Raw genomic sequence first — 12,893 nt, 5'->3', positions numbered from 1 at the left:
TCAAAATGCTGGACTTCAAACTGTATTACAGAGCTGTCATGAGCAAGACAGTATGGTACTGGCACAAAAACAGACACTCAGACCAGTGGAACAGAATAGAAAACCCAGAAATGAACCCAAATCTATGGCCAACTATATTTGACAAAGCAGTAAAGGATATCCAATGGAAAAATGCTGATATTCTTCAGCAAATGGTGCTGGGAAAACTGGACAGAAACATGCAGAAGAATGAACCTGGACCACTTTCTTACCCCACACAGAGAAATGAACTCAAAATGGATGAAAGACCTAAATGTAAGAGAGGAAACTATCAAAATCCTAGAGGAGGAAACAGGCAGCAACCTCTTTGACCTTGGCCACAGCAACTTCTTAAGAAGATAAAAACCTTCTGCACAGTGAAGGAAACAATCAACAAAACTAAATGGCAACCAATGGAATGGGAAAAGATATTTGCAAGTGACATATTGGATAAAACGTTAGTATCCAAAATCTATAAAGAACTTATCAGACTCAACACCCCCCAAAAATCAAATAATATAGTGAAGAAATGGGCAAAACAATGTTAACACTTTTCCAAAGAAATCCAGAGGCCTAACACATGAAAAGATGCTCAACGTCACTCATCATCAAGGAAGTACAAATTAAAACCACATGAGATACCACCTCAGAATGACTAAAATTAAGAACTCAGAAAACAATAGATGTTGGCAAGGATGCAGAAAAAGGAGAACCCTTTTGCCCTGCTGGTTAGAATGCAAATTGGGGCAGCCACTCTGGGAAATAGTATGGAGGCTCCTCAAAAAATTAAAAATATAACTACACTACAACCCAGCAATTACACTAATAGGTATTTATTCAAAGGATATAAAATGCCGATTCAAAGGGGCACATGCACCCCAATGTTTATAGCAAGTACTATTGACAATAGCCAAATTATGGCAAGAGCCTAAATGTCGACTGACTGATGAATGGATAAAGATGTAGTATATATACCCAATGGAATATTACTCAGCAACCAAAAAGAATGAAATTTTGCCATTTGCAATGATGTGTATGCTAAGTGAAATTAAGTCAGGTAAATATAAATTTCATATGATTATACTCATAAGTGGGATATGGGAAACAAAATAGATGAACATAGGAGAAGGGAAGGAAAAATAAGATAAGAACAGAGGAAGACAAAGAAGAACAAGAACTCTTAACTACAGAGAACAAACTGAGGGTTGCTAGAAGGGTTTTGGGTGGGGGGTTGGGCTAAACGGGTGATGGGCATTAAAGGAGGGCACTTGTTGGGATGAGCAGTGGGTGTTATATATAAGTGATGAATCACTAAATTCTCCTGAAACCATTAATATACTATATGTCAACTAGCTTAGATTTAAATTAAAAAAAAAAACAACAACTAATATAACAGTGTATATTAACAATACTGGGATTTTTAAAAATATTGGAATTAAAATTAAATACTTAATTTAAAATATTTCTGGGGCTGCCTGGCTAGCTCAGTCTGTGGGGCATGTCCATTGATCTCAGGGTCATGAGTTTAAGCCCCACATTGGGCAGAGAGTTACTTAAAAATATTTTTTTCTGAAAAAAATGTAGAAACTATGTTTTACTTACAAGAACAATAATTACTGGTGACATACTTACTGATGTAGGAAAAATTGGTATTCTCACCAAAAATAGTGGAGAAAAGAATAGTCTTTCTATTTTATTTTATTTTATTTTTCCTAACAAAAATAGAGATATTTGGAAACTGTGCTTTTAATGTCCTCTCCACAAATATTAATGAAACAAAGACTAGATTTTGTTTACACCTTGTTTGTGTTTTAAGTGTGAGATTTTTTTTTCTATGTCCAGATGGTATCACTAAAATTAATTTATAAAAGAGCTCTATTTAATTGTTTTAAAGTCAAATGTTTATAGGAATTGTGCACTCTAAAACTCAGAAAGAGACTAACCAAAATGTTTTTCAAGTTCATATGATCTAGGAAAAAAAATCAGTAATTAAAACTAGTTTATGTTTGGGGGTACCTGCGTGACTCAGCTGATTAATCATCTGACTCTTGATTTTGGCTAGGGTCATGATCTCATGGTTTGTGAGATGGAGCCCCACTTTGGGTTCTGGGCTAACAGCGAGGAGCCTGCTTCAGATTCTCCCTCTCCCTCTCTCTCTCTCTGCCCCTTCCCCATGCTCTCTCTCTCTCTCTCGCATGCTTTCTCTCTCTCTTTCTCTCTCTCTCAAAATAAACTTTAAAAAAGCTAGTTTAAATTTGTTGTTTAATTAAAACAGACACGTCTTCAGATTTATCAGAATTAAATATAAAGCTATTATTCTACCAAAATATACTAAAGGTCAAATAAGCTTGTATTATCTCTGTTCCAAATTGTCAGCAAAAAATGACTTAAAATGATGGCTCAGAGCCTGGAGTCTCCTTCAGATTCTGTGCCTCTCTCTCTGACCCTCCCCTGGCTCATGCTGTCTCTCTCTCTCTCTCATAAATAAATAAAAGAAACATTAAAAAAATAAATAAATCAAACCTCCCAAGATTCAAATTCTAAATGAAGTCACTTTGATTAATCAGGGTTGTTTACTTGGTATGGTAAGTTACATGGGAAGCACTGTCCAACAACTAATGATATAAACCTTCTTAAGTTACATTGTGTGGGTAAGTGCTATAACTGTTTTAGAAATTATATGAAATTCTTGAAGTTTTAATATGTTCTGGTATAAGGTTCTCTAGTTATTAAAATGTGTGTCACAGAAATAATTAGATTTCCTTGTCAAATGGATTGTAACAAACTCTCATCAGATCTTTAACCATGGCCATTTTTCAGTCTTTTGTCAATTAGCGTTCTTGTTCTGATGCTCTTGTAAAATGTGTTCTGCCTTCAAGCAGATTCATGAAAAGGACTTTTTGACAAACTCCAGTTTCTAATACGTTTAAAGTAATAAAACTAAGCTGAGTAAGAATTTGCAAAACTAAAGGAAAAGCTTCATTCACACAGAACAAGTATTGGTAACATGAGACTAAATAAATTAAGGAAGGTGATTATAGTTTTGACCACTTTTGTTTGAAATATTGCTGGACTGGGGTACCTGGGTTTCTCAGTTGGTTAAGTGTCTGATTCTTGATTTCAGCTCAGGTCATGATCTCACAGTTTGTGAGATTGAGCCCCACCATCTGGGTCTGTGCTGACAGTGTGGAGCCTGCTTGGGATTCTCTCTCTCTCGCGCGCTCTCTCTTTCTCTCTCTCTCTCTCTCACCCTTGTCCCTCCTCTCAAAATAAATAAATGAACATTTAAAAAAATAAAATAGGGGTGCCTGGGTGGCTCAGTTGGTTGGGCGGCCGACTTCAGCTCAGGTCATGGTCTCTCGGTTCTTGAGTTCGAGTCCTGCATCAGGCTCTGTCCTGACAGCTCAGGGCCTGGAGCCTACTTAGGATTCTGTCTCTCTCTCTCTCTCTGCCCCTCCCCTACTCATGCTCTGTCTGTCTCTCAAAAATAAATAAACGTCAATAAGTAAATAAAATAAAATAAAAATAAAATAATGAAATATTGCTGGTCCTCTAATATCTGCTCTTCCAGATTTAAGGAAATTTTTTCTCTTAAGATATTTATGATTTACAAAGATACGATAAAATATTCCTTTGTGAACAAATTGAAACAATTACCTTTTCTCCCTACCTGAACCTTCCAGAACTCAGAAATTCCCAGTGAGTATTCTTTCTTTCATGGTAATTACAATTATTTGCTTACGTTCAGTAAGAATCTGTTCTCTTTGTAACAAGACACCACTGGAAATACTGGTTATGTTACCAAGGCTTTGACTGGAATGTTATGTCTGAGAAAGACATGCATGGACTCAAATATGACCAGACAGCTGTAGGGAATTAACTCTGACTTTAAGGAGTCAACAAAGCCCCTTGGAAACATCAGCCTGATATCCTGCTTATGGTGTTCCCAGCAGCCTTATCAGGTGAGTAAAGAATGTCACTTCCTGGCAAGTGCAGAAACCTCGGGATATTCTGGAGACCTCAAGCAGAGGAAGTCCCCCATAGCAACAGGTATTGCAGATAAATATGACAGCATGGATTCAGCGTGGCTTCAGGTCTTCAGAGGCTATTAAAAGATCAGCCTAAAATCCTTATAAAAAGTTCCAGCAAAGCAGATTTAAAAGAACTTATATGGTCAATCACTATTCTTCCTGCACTTATGTAAATAACAAGGCCGGGGCGCCTGGGTGGCTTAGTTCGTTAAGCGTCCGACTTTCGCTTAGGTCATGATCTCGCGGTTCGTGGGTTCGAGCCCCGCGTCGGGCTCTGTGCTGACTGCCAGCTCAGAGCCTGGAGCCTGTTTCAGTCTGTGACTCCCTCTCTGACCCTCCCCTGCTCACGCTGTCTCTCTCTGTCTCCTAGAAATAAATAAATAACAAGGCCAAGTTGGCAAGAACTGAACTAGTTTTACGAACAAATCCGTTTTAATTTGGCTATTTTGGGTAAGAATGAGGGTGATTATTGAAAGAAAATGTTCCCATAACACATCTTTGTAGATATTAGATTTTCATCCTATTCACTGTGCACTGGACTAGATCCTGATTTCTTCTAGCAGTGTTCTCCAGGGCCTGGCCAGAGCTATCCAAACCAACATGTCCATCTTTCTCCCACCTTTCTAACTTGGAATCATTTAAGAACTAACACTGCCTCTTCCCCCGAAGCCCTGCAAATTGAAATATAAACAACTTGATGTAAAGAAATCACTGTAGTAGTTCACACATCCTCAGTCTGTGTGCCTGTTGCTCAGTGGGCCAGATCACCAGAGACACTCAAGCTACAAACTACTATGAGAAGCAGATGACACCAGGGTAGACTGTTTTTCCCAAGATTCAGGCCTGTATTTCTGTTCTTTTAAAATGCTTGGGTGGCTTACTGGGCTAAGTGTCAGATGTCAGCTCAGGTCATGACCTTGTAGTTTGTGAGTTGCAGCCCCACCTCGCGCTCCCTGCTGTCAGCTCAGAGTCCCTTTGGATCCTCTGTCTCCCTGTCTCCCTGCCCCTCCCCTGCTCATTCTCTCTCTCTCCCTCGAAACAAATAAAGTTAAAATAAAATAGTAATATTAGAAGATAGTAAGCCTACTTGTCTGCTTTCACCTCCCTTTTAATTACATTCTGATAAAATATTATAGTTACCCACTGATTTAACTAATATAACTTCAATACTCCCTAATACCTTATTATGATAATTTAGGTAAAATATTTATGATCTCTTGGACATACTCTAATGTTCCTTTAGTTTCTAGTACTTATATATTACAAAGGGCCTGTACTAGGGAAGACTTTTCAAGAAGTATTACTGGGGTGTCTGGGTTGCTTAGTCAGTTAAACATCAGACTTCAGCTCAGACCATGATCTCACAGTTAGTGAGTTCAAGCCCCACATCAGGTGAGCCCCGCTTCTCTCTCTCCCTCTCTCTCTCTCTCTCCCTCTTTGCCCCTTGTGGGATTCTCTTTGCCTCTCTTTCTGCCCCTCATTCACTTGGGCCCTCTCTCAAAAAAAAAAGTTAGGTGTCTGACTTCAGCTCAGGTCATGATCTTACGGTTAGTGAGTTCAAGCCCTGCATTGGGCTCTGTGTCGACAGCTCAGAGCCTGGAGTCTGCTTTGGATTCTGTGTCTCCCTCTCTCTCTCCAAGCCTCCTCTGCTTGTGCTCGTTCTCTCTCTCTCTCTGTCTCAAAAACAAATAAAAATTTCATAAAAAAAAAAAAGATCATGGGGCGCCTGGGTGGCTTATTCGGTTAAGCCTCCAACTATTGGTTTCAGCTGAGGTCATGATCTTGTGGTTTGTGACTTTGAGCCCCCCATGGGGGCTCTGTGCTGACAGTGCAGAGCCTGCTTGGGATGCTCTCCTTCCCTTTCTTTCTGCCCCCCCACCCCCGCCAACTTGCTTTCTCTGTCTCTCCCTCAAAAATAAATAAATAAACTTTAAAAAAATTTTTTAAAGATCACTTCTGCTCTATGGATCTTAAAAAAGAGAGAGAAATATTACCTGACTCACATTTACCTGTTCTATATATAACACTTAACAGATTGACAGTTGTATCTCTATAAACTTAGGCGATAACTGAAGCCCCCAGCTACAACAATGGGAAAAACAGCATCAGCTTGTCCAACATGCCAAAATATCCAATGTACTCACAAACCATATTTTGTGGATATAATAGCCTAAAACAAAATAAGAAAAAAACAATGGCTGCCTATCAGAGGTGCTACTTAAGGAATGACTTGGTGGATTCAGCCACCTCTGAAATCTAACTCTACCATACAACCCATAAAGTTCTGGGGTAAATATGGGTCAGTGACCTTCTATATTAACTGCAGAAACCCAAAGTGTACAGCTTTCCTAACGTGTGGAAAATCATTAAAGATTTCTGTAACTTATATAAATGTTTAATTACTTCCTTAATACCCAAACTTATGGACAGCCAGACCTACTTCAACATCATAATAGGAAAGGAAACAATTGTAAATACCACCAGGCTTCTTCCAATTGGAGGAAGATAGGCCTTATTAGCCAATGATTATTATTGGATTCCAATATCTACAGACAGCTGTGAATTTAGGCAAAATATATGGTTATTCCCTGAACAACAGTGGAACCCTGAATTCACTCCAACTTTGTCTATAATAGCTATGCGTATAAAAACTAACATACAGTATATGGGAAAAAGGAAGATTTTGTTGGGAACGTTTACAAAACACCTCTTATTACGCCTTGATTTATTTTGTAACCAGAGTACTTTTCATTATAATGCTACTGTTATATAGTACAATATTGGCTTTACACCTCAAATAGAATTGCCTGATTCTAACAAAAAATTATACTAATATTGATATTAATGACCAAATGCTTTGAGAGACAGAATTACAACAACCACAAGATGTAATATCTATGGAAACTAGTTGAATAGAGAAGTTCATTTATTTATTTTGAGAGACAGAGAGAAAGAGGAAGAGAGAGGGAGAATCCCAAGCAGATATGCGGATCAACCTCAGGAACCATGAGACCATGACCTGAGCTGAAATTAAGAGTCAGACACTTAACCAACTAAGCTATCCAGGTGGCCCTTAATGATTATTTTATGCCAATCAGATAAAACACCACAAAGTACAAATAACTATACATAAAAAAGGTAAACAGATACTCAAATTCATTAAAATTATCAAAATAATTGTAATGGATTTTTTTGGATTCTTCTCTTGTTGTGTATGTCCGTACTAGTCTCCATTAGTTACTGTGAATGTTATTAACTGGGATTTTATTATTATTTCTGTATTTATGTTATATGTGTTACCAAAAACTGTAAAGGCAAAACTCACCACAAAGCACACATACAGTTAGCACACAGTTCCATTTCATCGATGGCACACCTGGGTAGCTCAGTAGGTTGAGCGTCTCTTAGTTTCAGTCAGGTCATGATCTCACAGTTGGTGAGTTTGTGCCCCATGTCAGGCTCTGTACTGACAGCAAGCTCAGAACCCACTTGGGACTTTCTCTCTCCTCTATCTGTGCTCCTCCCCCACTCTTGTTCTTTTTCTCTCTCAAAATAAATAAATATAAATATGTATATATGACATATGTATGTATCGTATATGTATATGTATATGTATATGTATATGTATATGTATATGTATCAGGGCACCTGGGTGGCTCAAACAGTTGAGCATCCGGCTCTTGATTTCGGCTCAGGTCATGATCTCATGATTCATGAGATCAAACCCTGCATGGGGCTCAGCTCTGAGAGCTCTCAGCCTTCTTCGGAGTCTCTCTCTAGCTCTCTGCCCCTCCCCCACTTGCACTATCTCGAAATAAACATTAAAAAATAAATATATTAATTATAATATTCCCTATTAAAGGCCATACTGTTGACACCCCTTCCTCCATGTAGACTCCTAGGTAACCCAAATCAGGCCTAGCATCAAGGGACATGTTGGAACCAGGGCAGATAGGCAATCACCCTAGTATTGAGGAACAAAATAATGATAATCGATGCTTTCTGTCAAAAGATTATTGATCAAAAGGAGAAAACAATGAAAGAGAAACTCTCTAAGGCCTGATATAAAGGGAAGCCATTTTAGACTTCTTTCTTAGTCAACATGATTATATATTAACTTTGTTCAAATCAAAAGCAAGCCTGATCTATGGCCCACCACACATGCATTGTACATCTCCTTTGCGAATGAATAGCCTAAAAGAAAACCATCTTGTCCTTGAGATATTGATCAAGTCTCCTACTCCCTGCATTCCTTTATGATAAAACTTGTGACTTCTGCCTATCTGCTAATCTATAATCTTATGAGCTGTTACAATATGTAAAAAAGCATATAACTGTGTAAAAACTGTACATTCCCTGAAGCACTTTCTTCCCTGTGAAGAGCATGTTTCCTGGGCAACTGTCCTAACTTGGGCTCAGATAAAACTCTTTCTTACTTTTAGAAATTCTGAAAGGTTGTTCATTTCGCATAGACAGCAGTGACACATATAAGATTAATGTAGCATTATTTCTAAATCAGATTAGAAACAACTTGAAGGCCTATCAACACAAAACTTATTAAATGGAGCTCTATATGTGCTTTTATGAATTGATCTGCAACATACATTTTTAGGTAAAAGAAGCAAGATTCAGAAGAAAAAGAAAAGTACACTGGTTAAAGACAAAGTTCTAGTGCCAGATGGACTCTGCCAATCCCTCCTTTGGAGGTAGTAGACCTTGGTAAATTTTAGGCAAGCTATTTACACTCTCTACCTCCATCTTCTTATCTGTGACATGCAAATATTTTAGGGTCACAACAAAATTGAAAAGAAGGTACAGGGGTGCCTTGCTGGCTCAGTCAATTGAGCATCTGACTTTTGATCTCGCTGGTGTGAGTTTGACTTCACATTGGGTGTACAGAATACTTAAAAAATAAAATCTTCAAAAAAGAGAAAAGAAGGTACAGAGACTTCCTATGTACCCACTGCCCCCATAATTTTCAATATCCCTCAACAGAATGGCACGCTGCTTACAACTGGTGAACCTACATTGAGACATAATCACTCAAAGCCCAGAGCGTATGCTACAGTTTCCTCTTGGTGTTGTACATTTCCTGGATATTCTGTTCCACCGTTGTTGTTTTTCATTATTTTATTTCTTTGCATTTCACATTGGGAGACTTCGATGGACATACCTTCCATGGCTAACTTGACCATATCCAGTCTACTAATGAGCCCATCAAAGGCATTCTTCATTTGTACAATGTTTCTTATTTCTAGAATTTCCTTTTGATTTTTTAAAATAGTAATTTATTTTGAGAGAGAGAGAGAAAGTGAGAGAGAGCAGAAAAGGTGCAGAGAGAGAGGGAGAGAGAGAGAATCCCCAGCAGGCTCTGCACTGTCAGCATGGACCCCAATGTGGGGCTCAAACCCACGAACTGAACTCAGATCGTGACCTGAGCCAAAATCAAGAGTTAGACGATTAACTAACTGAGCCACCCAAGTGCTCCTCCTTTTGATTTTTTGAGGTTATCTCTCTCTGATTCTGTTTCCATCTCTCTGTACATTACTCTTCTGTTCTTGTATGTTGACCACTTTTTCCATTAGAGCCATTAGCATTTTCATCAGTTATCTTAAACTTCTCATAATTCTAAGACTTCTGCCATATTTATATCTATTTCTGATACTCGCTTTGTCTCCTCAGACTGTGGTTTTTATCTCTTAGCATGCATGCCCTGTAATTTTATTTTTTTTGGTTGAAAGCCATTCGTGATGTATTGGATAAAAGGAACTGAGGTCAATAGGCCTTTACTGTGAGATTTTGTTTGCTTTCCTTGGAGTTAGGCTGTGTTTAATGCTTGCTATAGCTGTAACTGTCAGAGGTTTCAATTTGACCTAATGTCCTTTTCTTTCTCTCTTCTGTTGTCTTGGCCTAGAAATTCCTTCTGGAATAGAGTCTGAGCCTTGGGTTCATTCTTTCAGCTGTTTGCACTGTTACCATACGGAGACCCTATTGATATGGTGGTAAAGTGCCCTGGAAGGGAAGCATCCTATTATCTGATGATTAAGGCTCAGTGTTTAGTGTGCTGGCATCTCTGGGTTGTGACCTTCCTAAGTGCTTGTCAGCATCCTCTCTCCCTACGTAGGTGATACTGGAAGACTGGAAGGTACTAGGGTTGGAATCTCCTTTCTCCCACCCTCCTTAAGGCTCTGATAAAGAGGTTTCCCTTGATGGTGGACCTTTGTTGTGAAAAACAGAATGCACTCTGAGCTATTTCAAAACAATTCTTTTCCCCCTGGCATATTTCAAAATGCCTCCCCTCCCCCTGGGCCAAACAGAGGGAACTTTTCTCAGGTCTTCACTATGAGACCCGGTGGTGCTCCAGGAGGTAAACAATCCCCCCTCCTGCCCTTCCACACCCCCCAGCCTAGACTGGGCTCTCAGAAGACTGTAACTCAGCCTCCAGCGATTTGTCAGTTCCCTTTGTTTCTACAGTACTACAGAGCTTCTACTGCAGGGAAGCTGATACATTCTCTGCATTTGCTAGTCTTTCTAGTTTGGGGGATGGTGGTTGGTCCTGTGACCCCAGTTTTCTGATGGCTCTAAGAAAATTTATTGATTTTAATTTTGTTCAACTTTCTTCTTCTTGAGAGGGCTGGAACGATGACTTTCAAGGTCTCTACATGTTACAGCGGTGACTATCAATTTTTTTTTTGTTTTATTTATTTTTGAGAGAGACAGAGAGAGAGAACATGAGCAGGGGAGGGGCAGAGGGCAAGGGAGACATAGAATCCAAACCAGGCTCCAGGCTCTGAGCTGACAGCACAGGCTCGAACACATGAACCATAAGATCATGACCTGAGCCCAAGATGGACGCTTAACCGACTGAGCCACTCAGGCGCCGCCTACCCATTTTTTAAAAATCTATTCCAAATACATATTTTAGAAACCTATTTCCTTTGGACAAGCCTCATACATTTCACGTAACAGAGTAAACTGGTAAAGATCTACAATCAGAAAGGCAAATTTGCCTGCACTGACCTATAGATATTCTACAAGAGTGAGTGAGTCTTGAACTATTACTAAACTTTTCCTTTTGACTTTACTTTGCAAAAGCCAACCTAACACGTCTCAGTTTCTACACCTGTGAAACAGGTATGTTATTTTGTATAATTCAGGCTGATTTGCATGTTGTAAAATTGCTTCCAAGCGGTAGAGGGAAGTATTGGCCTGGGTATTTCTAGAAAAGGTAATGCAGAGACCTGAAGTAACCTCTGGCACCAGGGCCAATGGGGGAATCCCGAGATTTTTTTTCTCCTTGTCAGTTCAGACAAATTCCTTAATTCTTTAATTTGCATTGAGAATCTAGCTTTCAGGGTCCCAGGCTAGAAATTAAAAAGGGACCACTCTAAGTGCTTAGAGACCTATCACTGGCTAGAGTTCTTTTCAGAGGTGGAATTTCCCCCTCCCATTAAGTTTCGTGCTAGTGTTTCATTTCCCAGCCTTGCCTCATGCGTTATTTAGTTCTCCACTACTCTGACAAAGAAAATGAAAGCAATTATACAAAGGACAGCCCGGGCTTTGTCATACAACAAACACTTGCAATGGACTCAGGAGAAAGGACCTTACTCTGGACCAAAGATACATTCTCTCCAATATCCTGTGACTAGGACATCATTCTATCTTCTTGTTTTACAAGTTCAGATTTAAGTTTGAGAAGTAGGGTCTAGTTCATAATGTAAGTCTTTATAAGCACCTGATTAACACCTGGGATCAAGCTTCTCCCTTCCTCTTGGAGTTAGGAGGATGGAGAAGTCTGTAGAGAGAGCTTGGAAATTGTTAGCACCAATAACACAGGAGCTGGTCCTCCAGGGCCAAGGAGCTAAATATGAGTTCTTTAATAAACCACTATGTGACGCAGAAGAAATAGAATTACATCACTTAACTAATTGGCAAGCTGTTCCGAAAGCCTAAAGTAGCCCAAACATTCTAAATTGTGGCACCACACGCTGGCTTGAGAAGTTTTTTTTGTTTTTGTATTTCTATTAGCTTCATTATATCATCATTTCTGCAACAGCAGTCAGACATCTGGCCTGTAGACTTTCCTGGGGTTGCATTGTCTTCTTGGACATTAATTATTTTGGTTCAGAGATCAGAGGTAATTTTGGCTTTAGCTGGCTGAACTCAGACTGGAATAAAGAAAATATGTCCTCGTTTCCTCAGTATTTATTATCCATACTAACAACAATTTCAGTATTTATCCAGAGACAGATGAAATAATGAGCCTTGCAAATCTGTGCCATACACATATTTTCAGCAGTGACTGTAAAACGAGCTCACACATTATACTCCGCTCTGTTCCCAAAATACATTTTTTGACAGAAGAAAAAATTTGATCATCACACTGCATGGCGATGGGACTCATCTCTCTATGAAGGTTTGATTAAATGCCTTTGACCCATGTCATTGACCACAGAAAGAAGAAAAAGAGAAAAAATTCTGTCATTACAGAAAATGGGCTTCTCTGGGAATCTGGCACACTCAGCCACAGGGTCTGTGCTCCTTCGCTTTGCCCTATCCCCAGATAAGGGGGCTTCCTGGAACAAGGTCAGATGGAAAGGAAAAGAGGTGCCGCCCTCCCAATGTTGGCCTGAGGCGCAAATGGAAGAAAATTAATAAGGAAAGATAACACTGAAAGCTCTGCAGTAATTGGCAAATTCTGTGACGCAAGCCTTGTAAATAGGACAAGGGCATGTCACATCATCTTTGAAAGATGGTGCCCTTCCACCCACATGAACTGAATATCTGTTGTAGCCAATTTTCAAATTCATGAAGACCATAAACATGTTCACTGGTTCTCAAAAT

Source organism: Hyaena hyaena, unplaced genomic scaffold (genome assembly GCF_003009895.1).
Source record: "Hyaena hyaena isolate Hyena2069 unplaced genomic scaffold, ASM300989v1 scaffold_440, whole genome shotgun sequence".
NCBI classification, from domain to species: Eukaryota; Metazoa; Chordata; class Mammalia; order Carnivora; family Hyaenidae; genus Hyaena; species Hyaena hyaena.
This window is presented reverse-complemented; position numbering follows the sequence as displayed.